At 38.8% G+C, this 19,061-nt stretch overlaps 1 long non-coding RNA gene and 1 pseudogene across 2 annotated transcripts; one reads left to right on the top strand and one right to left on the bottom strand.

Annotated features, from left to right (window-relative positions):
- Positions 1-93: 93 nt before the first annotated feature.
- On the top strand, positions 94-18,742 carry LOC141278035 (uncharacterized). Of its 2 annotated transcripts, none has more exons than XR_012330186.1 (4): positions 94-488; positions 11,098-15,393; positions 16,148-16,289; positions 18,425-18,742. It is a non-coding gene; the product is annotated as an uncharacterized lncRNA (long non-coding RNA). The 2 variants fall into 2 exon arrangements; XR_012330185.1 differs by having other exon boundaries at positions 15,948-16,289.
- On the bottom strand, positions 17,232-18,431 carry LOC101321523 (H/ACA ribonucleoprotein complex subunit 3 pseudogene; annotated as a pseudogene).
- Positions 18,743-19,061: the final 319 nt, after the last annotated feature.

Here is a 19,061-nt window from a genome sequence, read left to right as displayed (position 1 = left end):
CGCGTTCCAAGCGACTCGGCGCAGTAGTCCCAGAGGGCCTGGAGGGCGGGGGAGGGGTGGGGAGGGATAGGGAAGGGGGAAGCCTTGCCCCCCGCCCCCCCCCCGGGCAGCTGCGTTTTCCACACTCCCACTCGGCTCCGCCCCTTTTGCCTCTCCGGCAGCCAATGGGAACACGCCTCGGCGGCAGATGACGCGGAAATACGTCACGGGGCGCGGCGTGCTACCCTGGGGGTGGGGTCCGGCGCTGGCTCTACTGCGCCCTCTGCCGCACAGAGGCACCCAGGTGGACCCACCGGGAAGGGAGGTGACCTGGACCGAGTTGGTCGCCACGCGGTCTCCTCAGCTGAGGTGACTGTAGCCCACGGGCCGAGTCACGTTGATGGAGATGAAATAATAAAACGAATAAAGAAAAGGACCCCTTCTTATTTCTAGAGGCAACGTCGAGGAATAGACAACTTGTCAAGAGACTCCTTGTGCCTAAGGAACAGGCAAGTAGAAAGATACATATAAAACGGTAATACACAGTACTAGTCCACTGACGAGGGTACAGGGAGATGGGTGTTCAGGGCTGATGAGACTTTAAATTGGGGCAACCTTTTCTGAGAGCAGATTGGGAATGTATTTTTAAAGCCTTTGGGAAAAAAAGCCCTTTCGACCACTAATTCCAGTTCTATAAAACTTGGAGAAATAAGATGTGACTAAAGAGCTTAATGAGATAAAAGATGATTCAGGTGATTCAGAATGCACATTCAGTCCATCTCTTTCCCTTTTCCCTTCCTAAAGTATTCAGTCCTAAAGGCATTAGGTGTGTAAAACAGTGTAAGCCTCTGCACCTGGTGGTCCAGAGCAGGGCATCAGCCACCCAGCTGTTTGCAATATATAGAGAGTAAGCTTCCCTTTTCATTTTGTAGCCCTTGGTACTGTTTGAATGTTTTGTTATTATGTATATAAAGTGCTCGATTTAAAACATTTTTTATAAATTGTTTAAAGATTAACATGAGAATGTAAAACAGTGCAGAGAGTTTGGAAAACAATCTGGCAGTTCCTCAGACAGTTAAATATAGTTACCATATGACCCAGCAATTCCACTCCTATGTGCTCAAGAGAAATGAAAAACATATATCCATACAACACTTGTATACAAATGTTTATGCAAATGTATGGCAGCATTTTTCATAACAGCCAAAAAGTGGAAACAACCCAAATGTCCATCAACTGATGAACGGATAAACAAAATGTGGTACATCCATACAATGGAATATAACTTGACCATAAAAAGGAATGAAGTGCTGATCCATGCTATAGCATGCATGAACCTTGAAAACATTATGCTAAGTGAAAGAAGCAAGTCACAAAACCCCACATATTTTATGACTTCTTTTATATAAAATGTCCACAACAGGCAAATCTATAGAGACAGAAAGTAGATTAGTGATTGCTTAGAGTTTGGTGGGACAGTTGAGCAAGGAATAGTATAATAGAATGATAGCTAAAGGGTAAAGAATTTCTCTAGGAGGTGATGCAAATATCCTAAAGTTGATAGTGGTGATAGTTTCACGTCTCTGTGAATTTATTAAAACCATTGAATTGTACACTTTAAATGGGTGAATTGTCTTTCAATAAAGCTGTTATTAAAACAACCACTACATCAACAAGGAAATTCAGGGGAAAAATAAAATAGCTAACAGAGTCTTGAAGAACAAAGCTGGAGGATTTACACTACCATATATCAAGATTCATCTAAGACTGAGTATTTAAGACAGTATTTAAGACACTGGCACAAGAACAGACAAATAGACCAATGGAGTAGCATAGAGTCTGGAAACAAACCCATCTGTATTTGATCACCTGATTTATGACAAAGATAACAATACAATGCAGTGGGGGAAAGGGTAGCCTTTTGGATAAAAAGTGCTGGGTCAATTGAACATCCATATGGGAAAAAAAATGAGTCTTGACCACTACATCACATCATACATAACAAATCAACTCTAGATGGATTATAGAACTAAACACAACTTTTAAAAGAAAATATTGGAGAATATCTTCATGACATTAGGGTAGGCAAAGATTTCTTAAACAAGGCATACATGCACACACACAAACACAAATCATAAAGGAAAAATATGATAAATTAGACTATATTAAAGTTAATTATTTTGACCTTCAAAAAGGGTAAAAAGACGGCGGTCCAGTGGTTAGAACTCGGTGCTTTCACTGCCGTGGCCCAGGTTCAATCTTCAGTCAGGGATCTAAGATCCTGCAAAAAAAAAAAAAGGGGGTGGGAGTAAAAAGAAAGAAGACATTTGCAACATATATTGGAAAAAGAACGCATATGTATAATGTCTAAAGAACTCCTACACCTTAACTAGAAAAAGACATGAAAAGAGGCTAAATTTCTTTAGTTATCAGGAAAATGCAACTTAAAACCACAATGTGAGTACCTAATGCCACTAAAGTATACACTTGATAATGGTAAAAATGGTAAAATTTTTATGTATATTTTACCACAATAATAATAAAAAACACTATAATACTACACTTACTATTCTGGCTAAACTGAAAAGGACAAATAATATCAAATGTTGGTAAGATGTGGAGCAACTAGGACAGGATTCTCTTACACTGATAGTGGGAGTATAAATTTGAGCAACCAGTTTGAAAAACTGTTTGGTAGTATGTACTATAAGGTTGAACATCTATCCTATGACCCAGAGATTCTGATCCTGGACATATACCTACAGAAATCAATATATATGTTCACCAAAAAAAAATGTATAAGACCATTCATAGCATCACTATTCATAATAGTTATTAGGGAAACAACCCAAATGTCCATCAACAGTAAATGGATAAATTGTGGTAAATTCATGCAATGGAATACAGCATTGTGAAAATAGACTACAACTACTTGCAACAATATGAATTAATCTCACTAACATGCTGTTGAGTAGAAGACACAAGAAATATATATATATATATATATATGCTCAAAACTGGCAAATCTAATCTATGGTGGTAGAAGTTGGGATAGTCATTATCCTTGAGGAGGAAAGTAACAGGAAGATGAGTTGAAGTAGGCTTTTAGGGTACTGGTAATGTTTGCTTTCTTGATCTGGGGGGAGATCACAGGAAAGAGTGTTCCAGTTACGATTTATGTTATCTTTCAGTAAAACAATCTATGTTCTGGATCTATGTTACCCTTCAATAAAACAATTACTAGAGGAAAAAAAATTTACTCAACATCACTAATCATCAAGGAAATGGAAATCAAAACCACAATGAGTTATCACCTCACACCTGTTAGAATGGCTATCATCAAAAGAACAAGCCATAAGTGTTGGCAGAGCATGGAGAAAAGGGAACCCTTGGGTATTTTTGGTGGGAATGCAAATTGATACATCAAAAAAACATAAAATTTTGGAGGTTTCTCAAAAAAACAAAATTAAAAATAGATCTACCAGGGCTTCCCTGGTGGCGCAGTGGTTGAGAATCTGCCTGCCAGTGCATTGGACAAGTGTTCGATCCCTGGTCCGGGAAGATCCCACATGCCACGGAGCAACTAAGCCTGTGTGCCACAACTACCGAGCCTGTGCCTAGAGCCCGTGCTCCACAACGAGAGAAGCCACCGCAATGAGAAGCCCGCGCACTGCAATGAAGAGTAGCCCCTGCTCGCCACAACTAGTGAAAGCCCACGTGCAGCAATGAAGACCCCACACAGCCAAAAATTAAAAAAAAAAAAAAAAAGGTCTACCAGATCTATCTGGTAGAGATATCTGCACTCTTGTGTTCACTGCAGCATTATTCATGAGAGCCAAGATATGGCAACAGCCTAAGTGTTGGTCAACAGATGAATAGACAAAGAAGACCTGGTGTATAGACAAAATGGAATATTATTCAGCCATGAGATAGAAGGAAATCCTGCCATTTGCAACAACGTGGATGGACCTTATGTTAAGGGAGATGAGTCAGACAGAGAAAAACAAATACTGTATGATCTCAGTTGTATGTGAGATCTAAAAAGCCAAACTCAGGGACACAGAGAGTAGAGGAGAGGTTACCAGGGACTGTGGTGGAGGAAATGGGGAGATATTGGTCAAAGGGTACAAACTTCCAGTTATAGTTAATAAGTTCTGGGGATCTAATGTACAGTATGGTGATTGATTATAGCTGATAATATTGTATTATATATTTAACTGAACGTTGCTAAGAGTAGATTTTAAATGTTCTCACACAAAACAGAAATGGTAATTAGGGGACAATATGGAAGGCTTAGCTAATGCTATGGTGATAATCATTTTGCAACATATAGCTGTGTCAATTCAACATATTGTACACCTTAAACTTACACAATGTTATATGTCAATTATATCTCAATAAAGCAGGTGGAAAAAAGAAGTCATGAGAAAACTTTTTTTCCCTCAAAAAATAGGTCAGACTGACTGAAATGTATTTTTATTTATCTTTCATTTTTTAGATTGAAAGAAAATATCAGCCTTTCTCACATTAAAGCATTTAGGTCTTCTGAGTATTTTGTGGGTTATTTATTTATTTAGGCTGTGCGGGGTCTTAGTTTCGGCACGTGGGATCTTTAGTTGCAGCATGGGACTTCTTAGTTGCAGCATGCGGACTTCTTAGTTGCAGCATGCAGACTCTTAGTTGCAGCATGCATGTGGGATCTAGTTCCCCAACCAGGGATCAAACCCTGGCCCCCTGCATGGGGAGCACAGAGTCTTACCCACTGGACCACCAGGGAAGTCCCTGTGGGCTTTATTTCAAATTTTGTGGGTTTTTAAAAAATTATGTAACTAATATCAGCTTATTATGTGGGGAAAAAAAACTAGAATAGTATAAAAAAGATAATAAGAACCATTTATGATACACTACTCAATGATAATTTCTCTTTTCATTATGGAGTTCATTCATCTTAGCCATGCTCACACAGTTAATATTATAGGATCAGTGAACTTTATGATATTATCAATTTATGAGTTTTATTTTAGAGGCAAGTCCATATTTTCTTCTTACAAATTAAGATCTTTTATTCTCTTATTATGACAAATTCAGTTGGGAAATTCAAAATTAAAAAAAGTTATTATTGTCAACAGAAGTTAATCCATATGAAGCAATTCTACCTTACATTTTTTCTTCATTTTAATACCACATTTTTCTATTCTCGAGTCATGAGAGAACTCTGACTCTTTATTAGAGGCTTTTACTACCATTAACTCTCTTTGCCTGTAATTCATTCTGTTCAGGGTGGGGCCGATTTTTATTTAATGTTTAAATAAATAGCTAAGGAATATAAACCATTGTCTAGATTTTTAAGCTCCTGCGAGTTTGGCAGCTGTTCCTATTGAGTAACTGAGTGAAGGGTCACAGTGGGAAGGGTAACACTGCCCTTCCCTCCTCCTTCAGAGGAGGTACATCCGCTTCCCCGATTCTGGATGTCAGACGCTCCAAATGCAACGAAACCACTGGGTTATTTTGGGAGCCACTGTTAAGGTCACTTGCCCTTCATTTAAAGGAAAAGTTGCCTCAACAAGGTGAGGGCTGATGCAATTTCAATTGCTCTCTAAGGATGTGGCTTCAACCAGACAGGATGTCAGATCTGGCACCTTTTTTTGGAGGGGAGTGGGTGTTGGGAACTCGCCCTGGCTTGGCATCCGAGCGAGGAGATGCGTTACTTTGCTTTTCACCCTTGGGGAACACAGTGAAAGAAGATACACTTGGGACATACTAGCTTCCTAGATGGCAGCTGTGGAGAAGGAAGTCTTGACTTCCTTTGGAATCACAGTCCAGGATCCCGGACATTCTTAATCTCTAATCTGGTTTGAGATGAAACAAATCTTTCCCAGGACATTTATTTGAATGCTTATCATCACTGGACTTTTTTTTTTTTTCCATGCTTTCTTCTACTCAGTGGAAAACCCCTGAGTCATCCTTTTCCTGCCAAGTGCTTTGCAAAGATTACAAGCAGGAAATTTAAAATGAAAGTGACCATTTAATCTACAGAGATTTGAGAGCTGTGATAAGAGCATATACGGCCTACATGGGTAGAGCCATCATAACATCTGACTGTCAATCTTTTTATAATTCACACTCTTACTCAGAGGTCAGGTCACCTTATAGAGAGTTTAGAATTTGCCTTAAAAAGTGTCATCTCCAAAAAAAAAAAAGTGTCATCTCCAGCAATGAACTGTGCATGACATGTAATCTGGGTTTATGTATATTTTAAGATATTTTAAATTATATTGATTGATACATCAACGTGTTTTGGAGTTTTATATACTCCCATGGAGCAAGGAATCTCTTCTCTGCGATGTGCCAGATTGTTTTAACTGTACGGTCTCATAAAATATAAAGGATTGTTACTGTCGTTATAATGATAGTACTGTTGTGTCATTAGAATTACTACTGAGCCATACAGCTATTTATTCTTGCTTCTGCATGTGCTTTCTCTGAATAGATAGACCTTTATAACTAGATCCTAGTCTAGTATCTGATATGGGGCTTCTGTGTAAAGAGAATGGGAGACTGAGTTCATTTTAGAATTTTAGAGCTAGACCATAGGGCTCAGGGTATCCAATCACCCCATCTTATAAATAGCAAAACTGAGCCTCGGTGTGTTTAGTGGTGTCCCTTATGGTTACATAGCTAGTTAGGGGTAGAACAGGGACACATCTTCTAATTGCCAGGCTAATGATCTTCTAAAATGTCTTGGTACCTTGCCAAATAATAGATAGGTAAAATTCGTTTTATTTGATAGTTGTCAGGTAAGTTTGTTTGGCTGTGACATTTTCAAGTATCTCCAGTTATAATGACACTAAAGATCTTGGTCATGCCATAAATAACAATAATATAATTATTTTTCCTTTATCTACCAGCCCTTTCTCTAATTTTGATACATACCTTCACTTTCAGGTGGTATCAAACCATATTTGGCGTAAGTTCAATAGATTTGAATAGATCATAATCCACACTTCTTTTAAATTTTATGAATCTGGGGCCAAACTTAGAAACTGACAAATCTAGACGTCATTCAAACTTAGTTTATAAACTGTTGGAAAAAAAATTTCATATAATGTCCATAATGCATACAGTTCAAATTTATTTTAGGGAAATAATCAGAGATGTGCACAACAGATTCATATACAACAGAGATGTATATTTCAGCATTCCTCATAATAACAAGCTGTAGACACAAATTAATTTTTCTTTTATACTCAATTTGTTTGCTCTCTTTTATTGAATTCAGTGCTTTTTGTTTTTTGTTTTTTTCCCCCTTGGAAGAAAATACAAGAATTTGTTAACAGTAATTACCTATAGAAAGAAAGGCTTACTGAGTGGAAAGAAAAGCTTTCACTTTTCATTTTGTACCTTTTGGTATTTTGTTAGATTTTTCTGTCCATATAAATGAACTGATATTTCCTAGGCAGGAAGATTATGGGCAATTCTTGCTTCCCTTCTTTGAATTTCTCTGTGTTAAAAAAGTAATAAATTATATTATCTTAAAAAATTAATGTCCAAAAATAGAGGATTTTATGATACATCTACATGATGAAATTTAATGCATCAGTTTAAAAATCTCTCTTTAAAAGAGTAATGTAATGGCATGGGAAAATGTTCCAAAAATAATGACAAAAGCACTTATAAAAATTATGTACATATGAGCACCGTTTTATTATTAAAATACAGTGTAAATGTATATGATGGAGAGAGAGAGGGAGAGATTGAGAGCGAGAAGACAAAGGAAATATCTCAAGATGTTAACAGTGTTTATTTTTAGGAGGTAAAAGTATGGGTGAGACTATTTTCTTTTTTATTTTGTGCTTCTCAGTATTTTCCAGATTTTGTTGGTGAGCATTTATTAGTTGATAGTGCCTCAGACTCAGTCCCTTTTGTTGTCTACATTCTCTGCTTACGTGACCTCCACCATCTATATGTTGATGAGCTCCCAATTTTATTACTGCTGGTCTAGACCTCTCCTCCTGAGTTTCAGACACACAGCCAACTGCCTCCTTGGAATTTCTACTTGGATGTCTCAGTGGGCATCACAAACTCAAAATATCTCAACTGGAGCACTTGATTCCACTCCCTCACCCCACTCTAATCATCTTGATTTCTCTCTTCCCAGCACCACCCACATCCAAACTGTCAGAAAACTCTGAAGAGTCCTGCTCTGGTCCTGGGCTTCAGAGCCTCCACTCTGGCCCTGTGTTTTGTTTTTTGTTTTAAAATATTTATTTATTTGGTTGTGCCGGGTCTTAGTTGCAGCAGGCGGGTTCCTTAGTTGTGGCACATGGGCTCCTTAGTTGCAGCACGCATGTGAGATCTAGTTCCCTCACCAGGGATCAAACCGGGGCCCCCTGCATTGGGAGCACAGAGTCTTATCCACTGTGCCACCAGGGAAGTCCCCCCACTCTGGCCCTTGTTTGGCCACACCCTCACCACACCATGAGGAGTCCTCAGGGCCAAAGTGTCATGCCTGCACAGAGCCTGTGCCCCAGCTTCTAGACCATTCTCTGGTCACCCAAGACTCCAGAATTCCCTGTCTAAACAGTGCAGGGCCTGCAGGGCTTCTTTCCCTGGTCCATCCTCCTGAGAACAAAGTGGCACACTACACCCAGGCGTGGACTCCCCTAGGCCCAAGTGTGGCCAAGGAACTATTTGAAAGAGGTGTGGACAGAGCTTGGCTCATGGGTTGGAAGTCCACGCACCTGTGGGTGAAAACCCTTGCAGTGTGGGATGGACTTGGAGGGGAGATGAAAACAGGGAGCAGAGGGAGGAAGGCTGGGGGACCAGCTCTCCCCGAGGTGCATTATGGCATTCCAGGGAATCTGAGAAATCTCAATTCCATCTTAGATTTCCATGTTGTTGTGAAAGTATATTTTTCAAGATAGGAGGATAAAACATATTTTATTTCATGAACTGCAGCTTAATTTATCACTTTTGCATAGGTAAGCATTTGGTATTTGGCCTCCATTTGACCTTTTGCCCTGGGTCCCACAAACATCAGGAGTGGGGCTGCCTTTAAGTTCTATCTTCCAAATATAAGAATCCTAACTGGGCCTCTGCTTTCCCTCTGGCTGCCTAATAGTCCATTCTCCATAGAGCAGCTAGAGGATCTTCAAAAACAAACAAACATTAGTCTCCCACTTAAGGCCCAGCAGTGGCTCCATCTCCAAAACCTTCATCAGAACTTACCAGCTCTGGAATTTCCTTGGTGGCCCAGTGGTTAAGACTCTGTGCTCCAAATACAGAGGGCCTGGGTTCGATCCCTGGTCAGGGAACTAGGTCCCACATGCATGCCGCAACTAAGAGTTTGCGTGCCACAACTAAGGAGCCCACGTGCCACAACTAAGGAACCCATGAGCTGCAACTAAGTAGTCTGCCTGCTGCAACTAAGACCCGGTGCAACCAACTAAATAAATAAATAAATATTTTTAAAAAAAGAAAAAAAAAGAACTTTCCAGCTCTGCCTGCACCAGACCTCACCTCATCCTACTTTCCCCCTTAGTCACCAAACTCTGGCCACCGTGACCTTATTTCCTCCTTCTGAACACACCTACTTGTTCCTGTTTACTCAGTGTGGAGCAGTCTTCACCCTTTGCTTGGCTGCCTACTTCTTTCTGTAGACTGTGCCCAGGTGTCACTTCCTCATCCTCAGTACATTGTCCCTCTAGTCACTCTTTGTCACAATACCACTTTGTTTTCTCCCTTCGTTATCTTTGTTTATTTACTTGTTTAGTTTTTGGTTCCTTGTTGGTTCACCTCATCTGTCATGCTCGCCATTTCATCACTAGCTCTGAGAACCATACCTGGCATACAGATGATCAATAAATATTTGTTGAATAGATAAACCTTCTCTTTCTGGCCAGACCCTGTAAACAAAGTCCCAGGGCATATAAGTTAAGCAGCATGATCCAGTATGATCTCTGTTTTTAGAAGATATTGGTAACCAGAAAAGTTTGGTTTACACTATAAACCAGCGGCAAAGTAGTTGTGGCATGGGCTCCTTAGTTGTGGCACATGGGCTCCTTAGTTGTGGCATGCAAACTCTTAGTTGCGGCATGCATGTGGGATCTAGTGTCTCACCTGCCCAGGCTCTTTCCATAGCAATGTGTTAACTGCCTGAGAACTCCCTGAACCCAAAGAATCCTTCCTCTTCAGGTGTTTTTCTATACTCTGTAAAACTATCTGTTGCATCATCCTGTTTTAGAAAAGGAAAAATCCTTAGCGAGTCTCTAAAAAAACATCTGTAATGTACTGCAGTGCCTTCTTATAAAAAAGAAATATTTCTTGGCTTTTACTCAAAACTTTTTGTCCTAACTTTTCTGCCCTCATAGGCAATAAAAAATATATAATTTTTTCACATGAAATTATTTTGTTTTACTTCAAGACATTTAGCCATTTGCAATGTAAACATAAAAAAAAATTCTCACCTTGAAGGATTAAGACTATGGGAGAGAACGATTATAAAATAAAATAATCAGTTAATTCACATGACCCTTTTAAAATATATATTTATTTATTTATTTATTTTTGGCTGCATTGCATCTTTGTTGCTGTGCGCAGGCTTTCTCTAGTTGCAGTGAGCAGGAGCTACCCTTTGTTGCAGTGCACGGGCTTCTCATTGTGGTGGCTTCTCTTGTGCAGCATGGGCGCTAGGCATGCAGGCCTCAGTAGTTGTGGCATGTGGGCTCAGTAGTTGTGGCTTGCAGGCTCTAGAGCACAGTCTTAGTAGTTGTGGTGCATGGGCTTAGTTGCTCCATGGCATGTGGGATCTTCTTGGACCAGAGCTCAAACCCAGGCCCCCTGCATTGGGAATGCGGAGTCTTACCCACTGGACCACCAGGGAAGTCCCTTGTTTGGTTTTGTTTTGGTTTTATTTATTTTTTTAACACAAAAAATAATAATAAGAAAAAAAGTGATTACTCATTCAATTTCTGTAAGGTAACAGGTCCCAAATTCAGTGCTATATACCCTTGAGAACTGGGAACTCAATAAATACATTCAAATTAGTTTAAATTCTATTGAGGGAATTTTCTTCTGTATTTAAAAAACATCTCTTATACTTTGAACCTTTTTTTACAGATCTATTGAGACATAATCATATGATAGATGGCATATGTGGAAAGGACATTTGAACAGTTTTGACATATGTGGAGAAACCATCACCACAATCAAGATAATAAAACACATCCACTACCTCCCAACAGTTTCCTTGTGCCCCTTTAGAATCCCTCCCTCATCTGCCCATTGCCCTACTATAGTTTGCATTTTCTAGAATTTTATTTATTTATTTAAGTTTTATTGAAGTATATTTGATTTACTATGTTGTGTTTAATTTCTGCTGTACAGCAAAGTGACTCAGTTATACATATATTTTTAATATTTTTTTCATTATGGTCTATCACAGGACCTTGTTGTTTATCCATCCTATACATAACTAGAATTTTATATAAATGGAATTTTATGATATGTACTCTTTAACATGCTTTTTTGGGGGGTCTGGCTTCTTTGAGCATACTTACTGAGGTTCACCCGTACTGTGTGTGTCAATAGTCCATTGATTGCTGAGTAGCAAGCCATTCTATGGCTATATCAGAATTTGTTTATTCACCTTCTGATGGACATTTGTATTGCTTTTAGTTTTTTGGCTATTACAAATAAAGTTGTATGAACATCTGTGTACAAGTCTTTATATGGATATGTTTTCATTTCTCTCGAGATACCCAAGAGTAAAATGGCTGGGTCATACAGTAGGTGTATGTTTAACTTTTAAAGAAACTTCCAAACTATTTTCCAAAGTGTTTAAACTATTTTACATTCCCATCAGTAGTGTAGGAGAATTCCAGGTGTTCTACATCTTTGCCAGTATCTGGTATGGTCAGTCTTTTAAAATGTAAGTCATTCTATTGGATGCATACTGGTACCTCCCTGTGGTTTTAATTTATACTTCCCTACTGACTAATGATATGGAGCATCTTTTTATATGCTTATCTAATATCCGCATATCTTCTTTAGTGACGTGAATGTTTAAATCTTTTGCCCATTCCCCACCCCACCCCACCCTGGTCCCCACACCAGGGATCGAACCCGTGCCCCCTGCAGTGGAAGGGCGGAGCCTTAACCACGGGACCACCAGGGAAGTCCCTCTTTTCCCCATTTTGAACTGGGTTGTTTGTCTTATTCTTGAGTTGTTTTGTTTTTTTTTAAGAGTTCTTTATACACTCTAGATACAAATCCTTAGTTAAATATATGATTTGCAACTGTTTTCTCCTGCCTGTGGTTTGTTTTTTCATTTTCTTTGAAGAACAAAAGTTTTTAATTTTGATGAAGTCCAGTTTATTGATCTTTTGCAGTTCATAGTGTTTTGTATTCTATCTAGGAAATTTTGCCATTCAAATGCCATCAGGGAAATTTTCTTTCATATTTTGAATAACATCTCTTAAACTTTGAATCTTCAAAATATGCTCCTTGGTCATGAAAACACTTAAGGAACGGCTCCCCGGCTCCCTCATCTGGTGAGAGTGCGCTTTAAAGCATTTGAACCTACAACATTTTAAAATTATGAAAGCGTCAAAAGTGATCTAAAGCATTTTTCCTTTTATCAAATACTTTTTCAGAAGTGCAAAATACCTTACTATTGGGAACACAGAAGAAATAATTTAAAAACATGAGACCTGAAAGTCAAATAGTACTGGTCTCAGTTCCTCAGATGGCTTGCTTCTAGTTCACCACACCTTGAGTATATTTTCTTATCACCCTTTGTTTCCATGAAATTCTATTTGAATGGAGGTTAAGAGCATTTTATTACCTTAATGGATGGCACCGAAGTCCTCTTAGGGAGAGAAGTGCTCTTGCTGGGAAGAATACTGTATTTTAATAAGTGCTTGTGGTTGGTGAGCACCCACCTACACTGCCTCCTACCCCTATCCTGAGGGTGTCAATTGGCTCCAAGCTTAAGAAGATGGAAAAATGGTCTCCATAACAGAGGAGATGGGAAGGAGAGAGAAAAGCAGGGAAAATGGCATGGAGATGAAGGCTTTGCCAGATATGATATAACCCTTTCTCTAGGAGCCCCACAAAGTAGGGTACATCTACTGAATGAGTGACTTTTATTGTGGTAACTGGAGAAAGGGCCTAATCTGAAACAGTTCAGAACAGAAATAACATATGAGATTCAGGGGCTCAGAGGCCCAGATGACCCTGAGAACCTAGGTCTCACTGGGTATATATAAAACTCTTGGGAAGGCCCTCAACTTTCACAGAAAGTGGAAGTGACAATATCACAAATTTAAACACACTACCCTTTGACCATAATGCGCTTACTTGCTCAAGTGCTCTCCTGGAAACAAACTTTAGGCCCCATCCAGAGCTCAGCTTCATTTAAATCTTCACTCAGTCTCCTCCTGTCATTACTCGATTATCCAGTTCAGATTCCAAGGTCCATCACTTCCTGAAAATACTTCAAGTCCCTTGTTCCTTTTTCCTTCCATTGCACTTACCTGGGAAAACTTCAGCCACGGAGTGACTCAGTCATCTTCTCTGATTCTTAACTTCCTATCAAAAACCTAATAACACACTTATATCTAAACACCTCATCCTTCATATTTGAATGGAGAGAAGTGCTGCCATCAAAGGCTATCCCTTCCACCTGTCCTCTCAAGGTCTTTGTTCCTATACACACACACACACACACACATATATAAATACATATGTAACAATACATATCTAAGAATGCATATATAAAATACATGTATAAGAATACTAAATAGCACCACTGTTCTGTTCAGAGTTGCAGAAAACCTCAAACCATTTCAAATGTTTATCAAACAAGAGAATAGTTAAATAAATTGTGGTACGTTCAGTAAAGAATTGTACAGAGCAGTGAAAATTTTCTAAACTACAGCTGTGTGAAACAACATGGAAGAATCACAGAACAAAATATGAAGTGAGGAAGTAAGCCCAAGCTGATTGCATACAGTTTGATACCATCTCTATAAAGCTCAAAAACAAGCAATAGTAAACAGCATATTGCTTATATTGTTTAGGCCTATACCTATACACGAAAACTATTTTTAAAAGAAATGATAAATAGAAAATTCAGGACAATGGTGATCTCAGTAGGAAGGGGAATCAGAGAAGGGATAAACAAATAATTAGATGTAAGATGTTGGCTTGTCCTTAGGTTGGATGGTATGTTCACAAGTATGTATATTCTATTGTGCTTTATAACATACATAAATATTATATATATTATACTGTAGGTATCAAATATTATATAAAAACAATATTTAAAACCTTTTAGGAGCTATGGAAAAAAAACTATGATGAGATCCTTCTGTTCAAAATAGCTATCTTAACTTTATTTATCAATTTCCCCAATATTTGTTATGCTTCTGTTATTTCTCTTATTTTAGGGCACCTTCCCATCCAAATCCTACCTAATTCCAAGATTCTGGTCAGGTTCCAGATCTTTCCAGAAGTCTTCCCTGACTTCTGCAGCTCTTGTTCATCTTTCTTTCCTCAAGCACTTAAACAACTTTTGGGTTCCAAGCAAATCAGCATGTAACTGTATATTGTCTTCTATCATTTATAATTGGTCAATGTGTGTTAGGGCTCTTCATTGCAAATAACAGCATCTGGTCTCATTAGTAGTTTAAACAGAAAAGAAATTTATTAAAGGATACAGATGGCTCCTAGAATCTCTGAGTGGGCAGGAAATGAGGCTTGGCAGCTATGCCAGGCTGATGCCAAAACTGTGCTGTTCTGTTGCTCTAGTGGAGACTCTCCTGGTGCCACCACTGGGCAAAAGTGCACTTGTATTCTCACCACTGACACTGGACACTGAACATGACCCCTAGCATGTCTAGCTCTGCTGCCCTTGGAAGCTGGTGGGTTTTTTTGCCAGAATGCATTGCAAGCAGTGCCTCCATTTTCACTTCACCCTCTTCTGACCTGCAGTCTCATTTTGTTGTGGAACTGGGGTACCCAGGATATATCTAGCTGTGTGCAACCCTGAGAAGATGAGTTTTTTGCTTCTATCTTAGGAATGAACTCATAAAGTAGGAGCTTCCAAACATAGAAAGGGTGTTTCAAAGGTTATCTTATCTTACCAATATGGCTTATTACCTAAAACACATAACACTCAATAAATACCTGTTGATTTATTACTCTTCAGTATCCTCCATTAAAACAGTACCTTTGGGATCATCTAATCCAGGGGTCTCTAACCCCGGGGCTATGGATGGGTACCGGTCCATGGCCTCTTAGGATTCAGGCACACAGCAGGTGAGCGGCAAGCGAGCAAAGCTTCATTTGTATTTACAGCTGCTCCCCATGGCTCACATTACCGCCTGAGCTCCGCCTCCTGTCAGCATTATGGTGAGTTGCATAATTATTTCATTATATATTACGATGTAATAATAATAGAAATAAAGTGCACAATAAATGTAATGCTCTTGAATCATCCAGAAACCATCGTCCCCCACTCCACCCCCATCTGTGGAAAAATTGTCTTCCACGGAAACCAGTCCCTGGTGCCAAAAAGGTTGAGGACCACTGATCTAATCCATACCTTCTGTCTTACAAAAGAGCAGACAGACTCAGAGCAATAAAGTGATTTGATTGTGGTCAGACTTTTAGTTCTTAGTAGAGCTGATGTTATGGTTTGTGGATGTAGTCCAGGAAAGATTCCCAAAGGTCTAATACAATGTACAGTGATGTAATAGTCTTCTTGTGCCGAGAACTGCTTATGTGCCTTATTGTGAAAGTACTAGTTATTCACATTCTTAATATTTTTGGAAACACTCTAAAGTTCTAGATTTGCAAAATAAAAACATTCGTTTAAAAAAAAAATTCGTTTATTTTTTTCTATTTTATTGTATGTGGCAGTCTACTAATTCTCCCCCAACATCTTTTCACCCCTTCCTCCACAGTAATAGAAACCCTGAGTTTTTACTGGGCCATGACCACCAAGAATAAAGACTATATTCCCAGCCTCTTTTGCAGCTGTGTGTGGCCATGAGATTACATTCTGGATGTAACCAGAATTGTCGTATGCATCTTCTGGGAAACATTCTTAAAATGTTGAGTCATGCCCTTCTCTCTTTCCTCCTTCCTGCTGACTGGAATGCAGTTGGAGCTCTAGAAGCCATCTCAGAAAATAAGGTGAACTTGAGAATGGAATGCTCACGTGGTAAAGCAAGAAAACAGGACACCAGTTTCCTAACACCATGGAGCACCATACCAACTATGAACTTACTACCTCCAAACTTCTTGTACGTGAGAGACAAACTTTCTACCTTGTTTATTGTTATTTTAGTGTATTTAGTTTTAGTTTTTCTGTTATTTGTAGCTGACCAGATCCTAATTAATAATCCCTGGGCTCAGGACATGGAAGCAACCTAAGTGTACATTGACAGATGAATGGATAAAGAAGATGTGGCACATATATACAATGGAATATTACCCAGCCATAAAAAAGCGAAATTGAGTTATCTGTAGTGAGGTGGATGGACCTAGAGTCTGTCATACAGAGTGAAGTAAGTCAGAAAGAGAAAAACAAATATCGGAATCTAAAAAAAAAAAATGGTTCTGATGAACATAGAGGCAGGACAGGAATAAAGACATAGATGTAAAGAATGGACTTGAGGACATGGAGAGGGGGAAGTGTAAGATGGGACGAAGTGAGAGAGTTGCGTTGACATATATACACTATCAAATGTAAATTAGATAGCTAGTGGGAAGCAGCCGAATAGCATAGGGAGATCAGCTCCATGCTTTGTGACCACCTACAGGGGTGGGATAGGGAGGGTGGGAGGGAGGGAGATGCAAGAGGAAGGGGATATGGGAATATATGTATACATATAGCTGATTCACTTTGTTATATAGCAGAAACTAACACAACATTGTAAAGCAATTATACTCCAATAAAGATGTTAAAAAAATAAAAAATAAAAATAAAGACACACCAAAATATTTGCTTGTTAAAAAAAAAAAAAATCCCTGGGCTCGTCACCTTGATTACTAATGCTGACGCAGACCCAACTGGGTGATACGATCCCAACCTGGGCATGTTATGTACAAGGCAGGGGCAAGTTGATGCCACAGTCTTGAGATGGAGTCCTCAAGTACATAGCAAATCACTACCACCAGCCAGTCCAGTACTTACCTAAGTGATAAGCCCAAATAACACCAGACAATAGATAAGACACAGAGACTTTGCTTTTCAAATGTGGTTTAGAAATAGTTCATGGTCTTTTAGTTTTAAAAGATTTACCCCATTTTTCTTCTTTCAAACTTCACCTCTGGACTGGGTTTCCAGCTTTCCAGAAAAACTTTTACACTCCATACTCAATCCTTGTTCTTTGATAGTCTATTTTTCCTTTAACACTATTCACTCTTTTCTTTTTTTAGCTCTTTCAAATCATTTTAATAACCTGGGAGTGATTCGAAGTATGAAAAGATTCAAACATTTTCCCTTTAAAGGGAATGCTACCATCATTGCCTCACAACAAGCATGATCAAAGGCAATGATGAGACTGGATTCCAAAGAGCAAGGGTCGTAGGAAGGCTTCAAGGCTCACGGATTGGAGAGCTTGGTTTCAGAAAGTCTCTCGAAGGCTAGCAGGCAGAAGAGACATGAAATTTTCGAAGATCCTCAGAGGATGGGGCACGGTTTCTGGGTCATGAGCACCTTGAAGTGTCTCTTGATGGTGATTTGGTGTCTAGAATATTTATCCAGGGAGAACCGAACAGGATGGGCCGAGCAGGTCTGTTGTCCCATGGGGTCAAACTTCTTCAGCATATAGACCCAGTCTCCCAGCTCGTTGAGGCAATACTGGAGAAACCCGACCACACTGAAGCCGGAGGTTCCAATTCCATCTGTAGCTCCTCTAACTGACAGCCTCATGTGTTTTCAACACTATTCACTTTTAAAAACATCAAACAGTTCTAAAAGTTTTAATGACATGGTCTATGAGAAAGTTATTTTTTATATTTCTGGTGCAATTGTTAAGGAAAATATATTTCTAGTATTCCTCACATATGAAAAAGAGGACAGTCTTAGACATTAATATGCCAGTGCCTTACAACTGTGGTAGTTATATTCACACAGACTTACGATCAATTACCAAAGCCTTTACATGTTCTAAAAGGGTCAAACAATTTACAAATTATATGGATAATAATAGGTAACATTTATTAAGTACTATCATTTAATCCTCCTCATAACCCTATGAAGTAGATACTATTATTAATAATAAGGAACTGAAGCACAGATGTCAACAAGTAGTAAATGATGAAACTGAGATTCAAACCCTCAGAGCTTCAGCTCTGGGCTTTTTTGGGGGGGCGGGGTGGCATATAACTTCTTAATTTCTCAAAGTGCTTTTTTTTTTCTTTTTTTGGCCAGGCAGATTGTGGGATCTTAGTTCCCCCACCAGGGATCAAACCCATGCCTCCTGCAGTGGACGCACTGAGTCTTAACCACTGGACTGCCAGAGAGTTCCCTCAAAGTGCTTTTATATTTATTTTATTAGACATAAAGTAGAGAATATAGACTGTTATCTGGATAATTAGAAGAATGCCTCTTGCCTCAGTTACCCGGACTCTTGAAGTTAACATATTTCCCATTTAAATTAATGTTAATTTTGTAAATTGCTTAATATTTTTTATCTTGCATTTATAGAAATAAAACCATAAAATTAAGGAAAATGTGGTACATATACATATTTGCATACATAATTTTAGATAGAGCTTGCAATTTACTTTCTCTTATTCTTTTCACATATTTATTCTATAATTTTAATGAAATATTTCAAGCTACAGGAAAGTAGAGAACGAATGTAGCAAACACTACTCATCTTCTTGGTCTGTCAAATCTTGATGCTATTGGTGCTAAAGGTAACTTTTTTTAGTTTTCTGAATAGTTAACACATTTATATGTTCCAAAGAAGTATGGTGTTAAGTCCCCATCCCACCCTGTCCCGTATGTCCAGTTCCCATCTCCACTTACTTATATATTTATTTTGTGTGCATGTGTGTGCAAG

The sequence above is a fragment of the Tursiops truncatus genome, chromosome 2 (genome assembly GCF_011762595.2).
Source record: "Tursiops truncatus isolate mTurTru1 chromosome 2, mTurTru1.mat.Y, whole genome shotgun sequence".
NCBI lineage: Eukaryota > Metazoa > Chordata > Mammalia > Artiodactyla > Delphinidae > Tursiops > Tursiops truncatus.
The sequence above is the reverse complement of the archived record's forward strand: the minus strand, read 5'-3'. Positions and strand labels throughout refer to the sequence as shown.